Genomic DNA, 15,416 nt, shown 5'->3' with positions numbered 1-15,416 from the left:
ATCAACCAGGCAGCATACAAGAGCTGATCTGAGGCTCCAGACACATATACAGCAGAGGAATGCCTAGTCTGGCCTCAGTGAGAGAAGTGCCTAACCCTCGAGGGACTTGAAGTCCCAAGGAGTGGAGAGGCCTAGTGGGGAGGGCATCCTTTTGGAGACCAGAGATGGGGAGCACATCATGAGGGGTGAGGGTGGGGGGAATGACTGGACTATAAAGAAACAAATGTAATAAATTATTCATTCTCTTATGATAAGGAAAATGATATATTTAGGATCACTTAACTACTATATTGTCTTCTGTGATGGCTGGGTATATATAAGTCTGCACCAGTGAGAGGAAATGTAAACTTTTAAAAACCAAATGCAAGAAAGCAGATTGTTGAAGGAACAGTGTTTGCACTAACTGCTTTGTACGTCACAAGCTCTTGTGAGAACAAGTCCATTTTCTGTTTTTCTGTGTACGTTTACGTGTGCTAGAGAGAATGTCTTTGATGTATGTACAGGTGAAACACCAGAGAAGAGGGTGTGAGATCCCCTGGGTCTTAAGTAGCAGGTGGTTAAGGGCGTCTCAAGTGGTTGGGTGTTGGTATCTTAAGTCAAGTGAACCCCAAGAAGAATATTTTCTGAGTGACTTGCCCAGAATATATACTTTTTATTCAATAAATGAAAATTCCTAAACAGATTAACAACACCACCTAAATAAACAAAGAAGTAAATAAAAGAGCCCTGAGATCATTATTAAGAAGTTTAGCATGGGACCAGGTACGATGTCTCCAGACCTTCCCCACACTGTCTTACCTGAGACCCAATATCAGGGTTGCCCCTCATGAGCAGCTTCCTCCTCCCACCCCCCCACCCCCTGCCCATACCTTCTGTAGATACAACAGATCATCCCCATCTGCCCTGATAATGGGAGTATTCAACATCACTTTCACCAAAAGACAGGTCCTCCAGATAAAAACTAAACAGAGAAATGCTACAGCTAACTGACAATTTTTTTTGAAAAGTGAAAACAAGTGATATTTATAGAACATTCTTCCCAAACACAAAGAAATGTGCCTTCTTCTCAGCAACTCATGGAACTGTCTCCAAATATTGATGGCCTGATCGAGCAGGTGCAAAGCTCCGCAGATTGAAAGAAAGAAACAATGAAACAAAGAGAAAAGGAAAAGAAAGAAGGAAAAATGGCCTCTGTATCTTATCAGTTCACCATGGATTAAAGCTGTGTGTCATCAACAATAAAAATAAAGGAAAGCTTAAGAACTCATGGGGGAGGGGGAGGGTTAGGGGATGTTTGCCCAGAAACCGGAAAGGAATAACATTGAAAATGTAAATAAGAAATACTCAAGTTAATAAAAAAAAAAAAAAAAAAAAAGAACTCATGGAAACTGAAAAATGCTCTCCTGAATGAAAAGTGGGTCAAGAAATAAAGAAAGAAATGAAATAGTTTATAAAATACATCAAAATAATACACAACATATCCCAAAGTATGGGTGGGACACAATGAAAGTTGCGATAAGAGGACAGTTGATAGCACGAAGCGCATACATAAGAACATTGGCAAGATCTCTTAGTAGCAACTCAACAGCACACCTGAAAATTCTACAACAAAAAGAAGTAAGTGCTCCTATCGGAGGGGACAACAAGAAACTATGGAATTGAGGGCCAGTCAATAAAATTGAAACAAAGAGACCAAAACAAAAACAAACAAACAAACAAACAAAACAATAAAACACTGAGTTGAGAAAAATCAACAAAATAGACAAACCCTTATCTAAACAAGAATATGCAAATTAATAAAGTCAGAAATGAAAATGGGGACATAGCAGAAAACAAGGAAATGCTGAGAATAAAAAGAGTAAAGAGCAATTTCCTGCATGAAAATAGAAGAAAAATACTCAATAAAACCAAATCAAAGAACAGATCAAAAAGATCACCTACAATGTTTGAGTAGGTCTCATCCCAAAGATACAGAAATGATTCAACATACAAAAATTAGTAAATATAATCCACAATATAAATAAGTGCACACGTGTGCAGACACACACATACACACTCACACACACACACACACACATACACACACACATACACACACACACACACAAACAAACACACACACACACACACAAACAAACACACACACACACATACACATGCACACACACACACACACACACTCACATGCACACACACATACACACTCAAACAAATATACACACACACTCACTCACATGCACACACTCACATGCATACACTCACATGCACACACTCACACACACACACTCACACACACACACACACACACACACACACACACACACACACACACACACACACACACACACACACACACACACACACACACACACACACCCACACACACACCACACACACACTCTCACACATACACACACCATATGCACACACACACACAGACTCACATGCACACATACACACACACACACACACAGTCACACACTCACACACACCACACACACACACACACACATACACACACACACACACACACACACACACCAAGAAAAACAACAACGAATACCAACCACAGTGTCATCTCATTAGATCCCAAAAAGGTCTTTCACAAAATCGAGCATCAGTACATGATGGAAGTCTTGGAGAAATTAGAGATGTAAGGGACATATCTAAACATATGGATATATTCACAGGAAGCTTACAGCCAACATCAAATTAAATAGAGAAACACTCAAAACAACTACACTAAACTCAGGAACCTCACCCTATCTTTTGAATATAGTACTTGAAGTTCTAGCTACAGTAATAAGACAACTGGAAGAGAGCAAGGGGATATCATTTGGAAAGGAAGAACTCAAGTTTCCTAATTGGCAGATGATAGGATAGGATACATAAGGAACCCTGAAAATTCCACTATCAAATTACAAAATACAAATTACAATATACAAATGTATAAAGAACTCAAGCAACTAGATGTTCAAAGAACAAACAATTCTATTTAAAAATGGGGTGCAGATCTAAACAGAGAATTCTCAAAAGAGGGAGCTTAAATGGCCTAAGAAACACTTCAAGAAATGTTGAACATCATTAGCTATCACAGAAATGCAAATGAAAACTACTGTGAGATTTCTTTTTACACATGTCAGAATAGCTAAGGTCAATAAGACCAGTGACAGCTCATGCTTGCAAGGATGTGGAACAAGAGGACCACTCTTCCATTGTTGGTGGGAGGGCAAACTAAAACAGAAACTATGGAAATCAATATTGTGTTTCCTCAGAAAACTGGGACTTGGGCTATTTTGAGACTAAGCTTGGGCATATTCCCAAAAAATGCTCCATTCTACTGGAAGGACAACTGCTCAATTGGCTTAAATCACACTGGACAGAAACTTGAAATGAGCTAGATTTCCCTGAACTAAAGAAGATATGGTACATTTACACAAAGGGGTACTACTCAGCTGTTAAAAAATGACATTAAGACATTTACAGGAAACAGATGTAACTAGAAAAAAAATCCACCTTTAAGTGGGGTAACCAAAACCCAGAAACACGAATATGGCATGCATTCACTTAATAAATTGACAGTAGCTATTAGGTGAATGATAAGTCAGCTACACAGACCCGAGCAGACAGGGAAATAGGAAGGCTATAGAGGGAAACATGGATCTCTCTGGAAAGGAGAAAGAAAAAAGAATCTGAGGGTAGACTGGGTGAATGGGCACAGGAGTAGTAGGGATCAGTTGGGGAGGCAGGGAAAGTGCAGTGCAGGGAGGAACAGCTGGAAGTAGGGGGTGCAGTGTAATTGAGGTGGATACCTAGAGCACTGGTATCTTCCTAGAATCTATGAAGGTGGCCTTAGTGAGCACTCCTAATGTTGGAAAATACAGACCCTGAACTGACCATTCTTTGAGAACAGGCACAGTTTCAGTGGTGAATTACATTTCATTGAATTGTTCCCAAAGAGGTCCCATGGAGATTCCTCAACAACCCAGACTGATAGCAGGACAAAAGGGTGCTCTCTGAAAACGGCAGGAAGGCCCCATTGCTGAGGAAAACTTCCACACAGCTCACTGAATGAGGAGGGGTCAAGCAGGTGCAGGCTTGGACATTTCACTCCTATGTTCTGGTCTCTTTGGGGTGAGAGTCCTTTAGAAGTGTATAGTCTCTTAACCATTGTTACTGTCTTCATTTCTTTAGCACAGTGTCCTACTAGGTACCCAGCTTGTCCTCGATGAAAACAGCATTTAGGTTATTTTAAAATTTGGGCCGCCATGAATATTGCCACAATGAGCATAAGAATTCTGAAAATTCTTAAAACTAATATCGAGTGCCTGGAAAATACACCGAGAAGATTTCTCAGACCCATACAAAGTCTGTCATTTTATGAGAACCCTGTAGACTGCAGGCACCCACAAGCTTGGATAGAATGAGACTGTGTGGAGAACATGGTTTTAGGGTGCTGTTTGTGGTAATGAGGTTCCATGGGTGTAGCTACTGTGTACAAATGGATCCGAATACATACACTAAACATGGGCGATTTTTACATCGACTATAAAAATGCAATAACATTTTAATTAATGGCAGTTTGTGTCTGTGGTAAATCCGAGTTTATTTTGTACGCTAATACACAATTCCCTGCGTGGTTCAATTCTGAACTCATACTAAAGTCCTCTGCCCAGGTCACCACATGGACCAACATAACCACAGTCTGACCTACAGTCGGCCTCCGTCCCAGCAGATCAGACCCTAATAGCTCAGAAGAACTACTCCTCCTGGCCTGGGGACAGTGGGCTCCATACTTACCATCTGTTCTCCCTCACTTCTCCATACAGCTGCATCAGAGGACACTCCTGCAAAGAATATTCAAGCTAGCTCCCTTTGGACTAGTGATTGCTAGGCCTTCTGAGTATCTTGATTTAGCTTGGACAACCCTGCTGGGCCATGGGACAACAGCTCTTGCTCTGCTGCAGGAATCAGAGATCAAAAGTCTTAGACAGCTGAGACATTCTTGCTCTACTCTCCCACCCTAGTTTCAGACAGAGCCCTGGCCTGGGAAATTTGCATTTTAGTACAATTTTCCAGTCTCCCAGAGCTCTTCTTGTTCCTCTTCCAAACCACAGGATCATTTGTGTACACATTCCATTGCACACACAATGCCAGCTGTAGCAATCTTTGCATCATAACTGGGAAGTCCTGTGGAAACCTTTAGCGAATGTCAGGCAGTAACAACAATTAAAGCAAAAGGTGCTTTAAAGCGACCATTAATTGGGAATTTAACATTCACTGGCTCAAGCTCACCTTCTCAAACTGTGCACCCACCGATCTTCTCTGATTTCATTCAAATACATGAATTGATGCATGCTGGGAAGTTACAATATCACTCACTTGCCTGAACCAGTTTCTTCTAAGTAACAGTGACCCCTACAGCTCACTCCCTTAAACTTTAGTCTTGATCTCCATATTGCCTAGCCTGCTTCTCCTTGAAATGTATACCTTAAATCATTCCTCCAGTTCTGGTCTCAAAGTGGAAGCCATACTCCTACAGCAAACACTTTTCCTGTTGCTGCTACGGACACTTAATTACAAAACTCAAAAGGGTAATTTTAAAACTCTTGTTGTGGGACAGCCTTTTATTTAAAGAATCTGGGAAGTTCAATCGAGAGAAAAAGCAAGGACATTGTCCAGGGGAGCAGGTGACCTGAGTCAACACGGCTTGCTTAGAAATAGTTTGGGAGAAGGGTGAAGATGCAGCTGTCCTAGAATTGATATGCCTCCCCAGGGAGAAATCACTTCAGACAAAATTAATTAAGAAAAATCTCTTTAAGGACACCACGCATGTGGCTCTGGGAGTCCTCAAAGAGGAGTCGGCCTAGAAGAGATTTTTGCATTCCAAATATGGTGTATCCCTTAAGTCTCTTTTAGATTCAGACCCCAGGTTACACCATGAAGTGTTTAAACATGGACTGCAGAGTCCTAACGTAAACACAGGCAGACGGGATACATACAAAACAAAGTAAATACACCAGCGTTCTAGTAAAGCAGTGCTAGTGACAGGGTCTTAGGCGGAAGTCCCAGCGGGTGAGAAAAGTAGGGAAAGTAGTAGATAGAAAAGACAAAAGCTGTAGTGAAGAAGTCTGTTGTTTTTAATAAAATCTAAATCGTTCAATTTTGCCAAGGAAGACTCAGGAGCCAGATTCTGGGGATGAAGCCTTCTACCTGAGAGAGGCCTTCCTGGCCTTCCTCTTCAGCTGAAATCCCAGAAAGAATGCCCCTCTCTTCTGCTTCCGGTGTATCTCTCTGTCTGTGCGACCATCTCCCTCTTACTGGTTTTTTTTTTTTTCTCTTAATAATCCTAGGTTTCAGGACTTGAGGGGAGAAGGGGGACTACAACCCCAACAGAAGAACAACACCTGACCACCCAGTTCTCCCAGAGTCCAGATCACCAACCAAGGAGTGTCCCTGGAGGGATCCATGGCTCCAGATAGGTATGTAGCAGAGGATGGCCTTGCCTGACAGCAGAGGAAGAGAGGCCCTGGGTCCTGGGGAAGCTTGATACCCCAGCATAGGGGGATGCTGGAGCGGTGGGGCAGAAGAGTGTATGTGGGGGAGCACTCTCATACAGGCAAAGGGTAGGGGGGAGGGCGCATGTGGGATGGGGGTTATCTTGGGATGGGGTGTTGGTGGAAGGGGTAACCAAGAAGTGGGATATCATTTGAGATGTAAACGAATGGAATGATTAATAAATATAACAATCCTAGGCTCCCTTCCTGTCCAGTGGTTGCTTGTTCCACCTCTTGACCTACAGTTGATTTTACTTAATCTTGTTAACACTCAGGGTTCACAGTGTGATCAAATATCCTGCAACAGAGGTCTTGCTTAAGCTAGATCTCATGCAGTAAGCATCTTAAGAAGATTAGCATCTTGTATACTACTTATAGGGAAAAACTGAAATGAGAGACTTCTCTGAAGTCAGCAGAAACTATCATACACTGGGACAAACTCAGGAGGGGTCTAACAAATCCATGCTGTTCACAGGGAACACGGCATATCAGGAACGTTACTGAACAAGCCTACAGTGGACTTCGGACAGATAACCGCAGCCCCTTGTGCTGTCAAGAGTTGGGTTCTCAGGATCTGAAGCCACCCCTCTCCACAGGTCGTGGTCCCAGACCATAACTAGCTTTCCCAAACATATTCCTTACTTTAGACAAGGAGCTCTGTGAAAGTAATTTTATTCACCAGACATAACTGTCATCTCTGAGGCTTACTGACCTAGCCTGTTTACCTAGCCTAGTCCTCTCTGCACAATCCCAGCCTCGGAGATTTACTGCTGAATAAGTTCACCTTTCCTAGTTCTTCCTCAACTCTTGCTGGCTGGTCAACTCATGGGTTCTGGCTCAAAACTCCTCTCTACACTGTGCTGTCTGTCTGTCTGTCTATCTATCTATCCACGTCTCTCTGTTCCCCAACCCCCACACCACACCATCCCCGTTTCTCTCTCTCTCTCTCCTCTCTCTCTCTCTCTCTCTCTCTCTCTCTCTCTCCCCCAATATATTATAGTCTATCTCCTCATTCTCTGGCTTGATCTGTCTCTACCTAACTTGTTTCCTCTTCAACCTATCTTTATAAAGCTCTCCTGGTAAAAACCCCTATTCTCTTTTTTTTCCCTTAAAGATTGATTGATTGATTGATTATATATTAAGTACACTGCAAACTGTCTTCAGACACACCAGAAGAGGGCATCAGACCTTATTACAGATGGTTGTGAGCCACCATGTGGTTGCTGGGAACTGAACTCAGGACCTCTGGAAGAGCAGTCAGTGCTCTTAACCACTGAGCCATCTCTCCAGCCCCACCACTCTCTCTGAAGTAGCTTCTCTTTTAGATCTCTTCTCGTGAGCATTGGGCAAATCCTATTCTGTCAAATCATTTTGATTTGTCACTTTTTCTGCCACTCAATAACACATCCCTTTCAAACACGGGCGTTCCTTCTACACACTTTTGCCTTCCTTATTTGTGACTAAAAGTGTGGAGTAGGGGGTTGGGGATTTAGCTCAGCGGTAGAGCGCTTGCCTAGCGAGCGCAAGGCCTTGGGTTCTGTCCCCAGCTCCTCAAAAAAGAAAAGAAAAAAAAGAAAGAAAGAAAGTGTGGAGTAAGGGCATACCTGTATTCCAAGCAGAAGGATTAAATCTGTGTGCTAAGGGCTGAGGCACAACAGAACACAATCTTTGGGTTCACAGTGTGAACAAATCCTGAACAGAGATCTATTTTATTCTCAACACTTAAGGGAAAGCTCCCATGGCATAGGCCCCAGACTATTACTGGCTCTGCCTAGCATGTGCCTGGCTATGTCATTCTCCATGTGTGCGTGTCACATGGAAAGCCTTACTTGATAAAGCCATCCCTCAACACTACAGGGTTGTTCCTTTCCGAAGAGTTGACAACAGTGTAGTCTTGCCCATGTTGCAGAACTATGCCTTTCTGGAGAAGAAAACTGGACATTTATGGCACTTCAGGCCTTAGGGTTGGTTGTGACCCTATAACACCATCTTGACCAGCTTGTTAGAGGCCTGTTCCTTGATAAGGGCATTTGGTTTCACATCTGGGATAAGGAACTGAGGTCCATCTTTTATATATGAAAGCAGACCTGGACTCCAGGTTCTCCCAGCATCCCTCAGTTCCCACCTAGCATACCCTGCTCCCAACCCCGAATTTCCAGTCCAGGGGCTATGCTGCTCTTCCCCCAGAGCTCTTCCCTACAGAATCCAGATATTTTGGTCTCCTTAATCATCGCTCCCTCCCTCTCTCCCTCCTTCCCCCACTTCTCCTCCTCCTCTTCCTCCTCCTCCTTCTTCCTCCTTCTTTTTCCTCCTTCTCTTCTCTCTGTGTTCCCACCTGCTTTCTCTCTTTCTCTTCTCCTTTCCTGCCTCCCTCTCTCACCATGGTGACTTCCCTGACCTCAGTCCTTGGGGGCCAGTGAACTCGCCTGAGAGCAGCTTTCCAATAAACTGGCATTTAGTATAATCTAATCCGCCTTGAATTGGCTCTCTTTACCAGCAGAGAACAGATAACTTGTCAATGGTGATGGGCCTGGTGGCTGGTTGCAAGTCTGGTTTGCCGCCTTTGTTCTACTCTTCAGTCATATCTCTGAACAACCCTGGTGAACACACATGTGTATCCTAGCATCCCATGGCTAACAGGCATGGTTAGCATAGTACTCATCTCTGGGGTATTTTAGAGGCAGTCCTCCCTCATCTAAATTCTACTTGGTGTGACTTACTCTCTCCTACACACAGCAAATCCTTTACATCGCAAATCCTACTGTTCCACACCACAGGTTAATATTGGAGTGCTATCCAACACATGAGATGCCTTTTACAACCTCCACAAGACTGACTCCAGATGGATCTTACAACGAAATCTTAAATGCTAAAGTTGTAGAAGATACTAAGAGAAACTGGGGCTCTTCGAGTCTGGCGTTTTGCCAAGGATGTTTCTGCACAGAAGCCCCTACTCCAAATGCTTGGCGCAGAAGCAGCCCCGACAGTGAAGTTATTCAGAGCCCACCACCGAGTCCACGGAATGACTAGAACTAAAAGAGACCCCCACAGGTGGCTACCTCTGGCTGCCGCTTACCACCCAGTCCCAGAGAGGACACAGTACACCAGCTCCCGAGGCTCAGCCGCCCGCTCCTCCCCGATGTGGGCAGTGACCCTGTGCTCACCATGTCGCGTCTCCAGACTTTGCCTGAGTGTGTCTCAGAGTACCCAGAACGAACTTCCCCTTCTCCCTCCTGAAATCAAGGTACTGCTCAAAATTAACCTGGAAGCCTTCTCGGCCCCAGGATTACGTAACTTCCTGGAATGCTGGGAATTGTAGTTCTTAGGAAATAACAAAGGCTCATGGGAAAGTATGGTGGCCTAACTGAATTTCTCGGTCTAGACCGCTGTAAAACGTCACGGAGGCCGTTCGAGCTGGCAAATTCCGGGGATATTTTACTGACCGAGGTCTGTGTCTTGGTCAGTATTTAATATTTAATAAATTTGGTTCAAATTTGTTGAGTTGGCTTTTTCCAGCAAAAATCGGGATTAACATACAAAAGTTCATAGTAAGGTAACTCTGCCCCACAATCGCTCTGAATTCAATACATATACTGGAGAGTAAGCTGAGCTGCTATCGGCACTGAGTGTCCTAGCGCCAGATTTTTACATATGGCAGCCAAAGTGGGATCATCACAGAAGGAAGCAGTCTCTAGTAGAAGCTAAGATAAGCAGTTAGCCAGAGCGGGTTCCAGCACAAACAGGCTGAGATAAACTAGCAAGGATATCCTGACCTTGGGTTACTAGAAATGGAATTGGGTAATTTTCCTAGAATTCTTGATCAAGGAAATCAAATTCTGGTTAAATCTGAAATGACCTCAGCAACAGTACAAGATGGAGGAGTGGGGTCTCTGTCCAGCATCAAGAACGAGGAATGAAGCCAGACATGGTATAGCATAGGTAGAGGGATCTCGAGTTTGAGGCCAACTTGATCTACAAAGAGAATTCCAGAGCCAGGTCACATGGAAGGTTGTAAGTTGGACATCATAAGTAGGGGATGTCTGCAATGAGGGAGATGTGGAGACACCCCCTCCCAACTCTTCTTGTACTCTAGCCTGTTCTAACCTCAAGATATATCCCATAAAAGGTAAGGCAACTGAATTCACCCTTGTTCAACATTCCCCAGGCCTCTTGTCTTTGCCTCTCTGTGACCAGTTAGGGGATGCATCTTCTCATCTCGTTTGCACTCAGAGTTCTATTCACAGAGAGCAAGGAGTGCTGTGCATGACTGGGCTTTTTCTGTAACCAGCACCTGAGAGCTGAGGATGGCTGTCTAGGATGACTGAAACCATCCTAGTCTCATGGCTGAAACTGGAATTGTTCCAGGCTGGGAGAAGGAAAAAGGCTGCCATTCCTCAGAGCAGAAATCAGTATCACACAGTTCCGACTGCCAGACCTCCTTGCAGGAGAGACTGAGTTTGAAGTGATGGGCTGGTTTAGCAGCATGTGATAGTTCATGCCTTTAAGTCCAGAACTAAGAAGCAGAGGCAGTAGATCACTGAGTTGAGGACAGGCTAGTCCACAGAACTAATTCCAGAACAACCTAGAACAAATTCCAGAAATACAAACGGAAACCCTGTCTTGCAAAAGAAAGAAAGGGAGAAAGAAAGAAAGAAAGAAAGAAAGAAAGAAAGAAAGAAAGAAAGAAAGAAAGAGAGAGAGGAGAGAGAGGATGGAAGGAAAGAGAGAGAGAGGAAGAAAGAAAGGGGGAAGGAGAAAGAAAGAAAGAGGAAGGAAGGAGGGAGAAAAAGAAAGGATGAAAGGAAGAAGAAAGAAAGAAGAAAGGAAAAAGGAAGGAAGAAGTGAGAGAGAAAGAAAGGATGGAAGGAAGAAGTAAGAAAGAAAAAAGAAAAGACAGGAAGGAAGAACGAGAAAAAAAGAAGGAAGGAAGAAGAGAGAAAGAAAGAAAATGATAGGCCATTGATGAACACCTTGACAGGACTGCTTAGCCGCAAACAACACTTGCTTTCTACTTTAATGTTAAACCTGTCAGAATCAAGATGGAGTAGGAGAGGGAATGCTGGGATCCTCCCTGCCCAGCTCAATATCTTTTAAGAAATATTTATTTTTATTTATATGCATATCTCCACGTAAGTATGTCGTGCGTGTGTGTGTGTGTGTGTGTGTGTGTGTGTGTGTGTGTGTGTGTGTGTGTGTGTGTGTGTGGCATCTGAGGCTATCTGGACTTACAGGCAATTGTGAACTGCCCAGTGGGTGTGCTGAGAACCAGATAAATTCCGTTCCTCTGGAAAGAGCAAGAAGCACTCTAACCTGCTAAGCCATCTCTTCAGCCTCCTTACCTTAATATCTTATCTACAAAATGCCTTTTACAACGCCCACTTTGTGTGCTCTAGAGAAGAGAGGTGAGCATGGCTTGGACCGTACCCCCATTCTCCCAACCTGTGTGTCCAAGGTCTAAACTCCACAGCACATGGCTGTATCTGGAGACAAAGCCTTTGAGAAGGTAAGCAGGGAACGGTCTTGGGTTACTCCTGTAACATTGCCCGTCTGTTAAACAGGGAACTTCAGCAAGGTACAAGCACAAAGAGATTGTGTGGGAAACCGTGGGAGTGTCGTTCATGGTGTGCGGATTAACGAAGTATCACTAATAGTGTTCAGGACTGGGGCTTGCCCGTGGGATGGCTTTCAAGTTGGGCTGTTTGGTGGTTGGCCATTCCCTCTGTCTCTGCTCCCTCCCCTGGGACCACATTACTTGTAGAAAGGATAAATGTGGGGTCGAAAATGTTGTGGATGTGTTGGTGTCTCTATCTCTCGACTGCGGTTTCTGCGTACTTCAGGTTCTGTATCCCCCAATGTAGTGATACGGATAAGGCGACTCATTGATTCTTGGGAGCCTCCCTTATCTCAAGTCTCTATCTATGGAGTTGCCCCCCACTTCCTCAACCCCATCAGTTGCATTTTTCCATTCATTTTCATGGCCATCTAGCCACACCTCCTGTCCTTCCCCGCACCTGATCCCAAACCCCCAATTTCCCTCCCCGTCCCCTTCCTCCGAGTCCCCCCTTCCATCTATCTCTTATGACTATTTTTTTCCTCCCTTGTGAGAGTCAAGCTTCATCCCTTTGGAGCTTCCTAATTGTGTACCCTCTTTGGGTCTGCAAGGTACCTGTATTTAATGTCTAATACCCATTTACAAGTGATTATGTACCACACATGCCCTTTTGGGACTGCGTTACCGCATTCAGGATGATATCCTCAAGTTCCATCCATTTGCCTGAGTAAGCAATATGGTAAAGCCGTTGCATATAGCAGGAGTCTTAGCTATCGTGAGAAAAGCCTATTGCAGAGAAACTCCATTAATATAGTCAGTGTGGTAATGTTTTGCACTTGGTGGTAATCTTTGTACAAGAGTACGACCTTTAGTATGCAACAATCTGTTAGAGCCTTTGCATCTCCCAGTAGTCTTTGAGGACCTGAAAGAAAGCAGACTGAAGGGAACCTATGACTAGAAAGGATTTGGTAAGACCTTTAGCCAACACACATTCAGTTACACAAGGTTATTTATTCTGAAGGGGAAAAAATCTGACAAGTGTCAGGAAGCTATTCAAGAATTATGTCACTATATTTTTTTTGCACTTGCAAACGCATCTGGACAAAAAAAGCCCTTGGTGACTTAAACAATTAGGTAACCCTGCTAGATTTCACAATTCTCTCCATTACATAAAATAACTCACCCAAGTGTAAAGCTTTGTTAGTATATGTACCAGTGCCTTTTCCTTTGCTGTGATAACCCACAAAGTCTAAGGGAACTAATAAGAGATTTTAATTTGGCTTAATGTTGAGGGGAATCCGTGATGACCAAGGAGGTGGCATTGCAAGTGTCACACAGGGCAGCAAAAGTAGGAAGCTCACAGCTCACATCCTCAACCTGAAGCATAGATGTAAATTCTCAAGGCCACTCCAAGTGACACGTTAACCTCCAGGAGGGCATTTCCTAAATCTTACCAAATCAAAGTAGCAAGTGAGAAGGAACAGTTTCTCTGACTTCAATCGTACATGCTTGGTTTCTGTTACAGGAACCAATTCATGATGAAGAAAGACTGTATGGAGGTGGCCCTTTAGAGGCCTCAACACCTGAGTTACGTGAATGTGTGCGTGCAAAAGCACTTTGAAGTAAAAATGTATGTGTTTAACCATCTGTTTCTATCTTAAATTTCTATTTCTTTTTATGTGCATTGGTGTTTTGCCTGCATGTATGTCTGTGTGAGGGTGTCAGATTCTGGAGTTGCAGACAGTTGAGAGCTGCCATGTGGGTATTAGGATTTGAACCTGGTCCTCTGGAAGAGCATCCCAAATATTAAGCCACATCTAATCCTCTGTTCAATTTTAATTATGTGATGCAACTCTGTCTGTCTGTGTATGTGCATGTGACTGCTGGTTCCCAAAATTAGACCCTTGAATCTTCTTGTAGCAAGAATTACAGAAAATTGTCAAAAAAAACCTGACCTTAGTCATCGCAACAAACGTGTCTTCACTACTTAGCTATGTCTCTAGACCTGTAAATATTTTAAACCCTTTACATATCATCTTGATGTCAGGAAGGAGGGAAGAACTAATATGTCGCGCGCCCAACGTCTCGCCAGTAAGAACGACGCGCGGCAACAGGATTCTTCTGCGAACAAGCCTTTACTGTACAGCTCTCTTGAACAGGGACAGGGGACCACGAGCAGCAAAGTCGCTCGCCTTATATATACAACAGTATGCTAATAATCTCTCAGGGATTGGTGAGGCACGGGTCACCCCACTATCACCCCACTACATGTCCTCTAGGGATTGGCGGAGAATGAATCACCTCACTAGCATGGTATCGCCCCTCATTAGCATATTAACGGCCAACTGACACCAGGTGCAAAACCTGTGCATGCGCAGTACCGTTGTTCACCACTGGAGGGCGCTCTACACTAATACAAAAGAAAACCCCTCTTCATGTAAATTTTTATAAAGATATTAGACATCATAGATAGATGTGTTCAGTTTAAGAAAAAAAATCTATCTTTCGTCTCTCTTTTTTTTCATAGCCTTGAAGGAAGGATATTGTTTCCTATGTTCACTCAAGTGTCATGGAGGAGATGACCAATCGTGGCTGGAGTCTGCATTTTGCAATATTTGAAGTAGATATTAAAGTTTAATACATGTGAGGCAATTCCATTTACAGAACTTTATTAGGCCATTGTTATATTTCTTCTGTGACTCCTGGTCATCTTTTGTATTTTCACTTGATTGTATTTTTGTTGCTCCAATGTATAGAATGAAAGCCCATCACCTGTGTGGTCCATTGTTTATTTAAATATCAGACGATGTGTACTCATATATTTCAAGCAAGGCTGTTTGTGAATGGTGTTGTGTGGTTGTCCCTGGTTTTGTTTTTCAGATGTTCATAAATTTCCTAGAGGTGGTGTAGTTTGTTATCCAGCCTGGCTTGGATGTCAATCATTAGTCAAGGCTACATTTTAATGTTTGATTCTCATGTGTCAGCCTCCTGAGTTCAATTCCCAGTGACCACATGGTGGTTCACAGCCATCTGTAATGGGATCTGATGCCCTCTTCTGGTGTGTCTGAAGACAGCTACAGTGTACTCATACATGTAAAATAAATCTTAAAAAAAACTTTTTTTAAATTTTAAATTTAAATTTGAAATTTTAAGCAGGGCAAGAGTGTACAAACCTGCATTCTTTGGACCCACGGGCTAAGGTATCAGGATTAGTATGACTTTGAAGCCAACCTGGTAAGATCCAGGTTCTCTTGATCTCAAAAAACAACAACAACAAAAAAAAAACAAAAAAACAAAAAAAACAAAAA

This window comes from Rattus rattus, chromosome 1, assembly GCF_011064425.1.
Source record: "Rattus rattus isolate New Zealand chromosome 1, Rrattus_CSIRO_v1, whole genome shotgun sequence".
NCBI classification, from domain to species: domain Eukaryota; kingdom Metazoa; phylum Chordata; class Mammalia; order Rodentia; family Muridae; genus Rattus; species Rattus rattus.
This window is presented reverse-complemented; position numbering follows the sequence as displayed.